This window comes from Scyliorhinus torazame, unplaced genomic scaffold (assembly GCF_047496885.1).
Source record: "Scyliorhinus torazame isolate Kashiwa2021f unplaced genomic scaffold, sScyTor2.1 scaffold_1039, whole genome shotgun sequence".
Lineage (NCBI taxonomy): Eukaryota > Metazoa > Chordata > Chondrichthyes > Carcharhiniformes > Scyliorhinidae > Scyliorhinus > Scyliorhinus torazame.
Window position 1 is genome coordinate 68382 of NW_027308766.1, and position 1130 is coordinate 69511.

A 1130-nucleotide genomic window follows, 5' to 3' on the forward strand; every position below is an offset into this window, starting at 1 on the left:
GTAAGGACATGAGAATCAGGAGCAGGAATAGACCAGGGGAGGCAGTGGCATAGCTGTGTTGTCACTCGACAAGTAACACAGCGACCCAGGGTAGTGCTCTTGGGACCTGGGTTCAAATCCCGCCTTGGCAGATGAATAAAAATCTGGGATTAACAGTCCAATGATGACCATGAAACCATTGCCCATTGTCGTAAAAACCCATCACTAAATCCTTTAGGAAATCGGCTGCCCCGACCCCATCTGGCCTACATGTGACTCTAGACCAACAACAATGTGGTTGACTCTTTGCTGCCCCCTGAAATGGCCCAGCAAGCTACTCTCTGGTGCGCAGAATTCCAAAGAATCACAACCCTCCCGAGTGAAGATAATCCTCATTTCAGCCCCAAATGGCCTATACCTTATTCTAGGACTGTGACCCACTAGTTCAAGATATTTCAGCCTCTCCTGAGCTATCCTGTCAAGCCTCCTCAGAATGATTCAGTAAAATCACCACCTCACTCCATAGAATATAAGTTCACCCTTATTTTTAATCCTTTCGTGGGCTGGGAGCCTCAGTGGCTTGGCCAACGTTTATTGCCCATCCCGAATTGCCCTTGAGAAGATGGTGGTGAGCCTGCCTTCTTGAACCTCTGCAGTCCATGTGGTGTCGATGCTGTTAGGGAGGGCGTCCCAGGATTTTGACCCAGCAACAGTAAAGGAACGGCCGATGTATTTCCAAGTCAAGGTGGATCTGTAACAATATGCAGGGCAGATGTTTGCTCCAACCAAAGATTTTGATTGCAGCCTTCCTGTTGTCAAGCAGTGATGATTGGTCACAATTTAGCTTTATTCTTAGCCAGCATTTATTGCTCATCCCTACAGTGCTGTCGGCTACAACTGACTGCTTTGCTAGGCAATGTCCGGCCAGATAAAAGCCAACCACTTTGCCTTGTGTCTGGAATCACAGGTAGGCCAGACCCGGTGAAGATGGCAGATTTCCTCCCCTGGAGGACCTCCGATATAGAAACCGGATCGGACCACTCATCCCACCGAGCCTGCCCTGGCATCCAATAGGATCATGGCTGATTATTGGCTTTAATTTCCCATATCCTTTGATTCCTTGAGAGACCAACGATTAGTGAACCGGATGG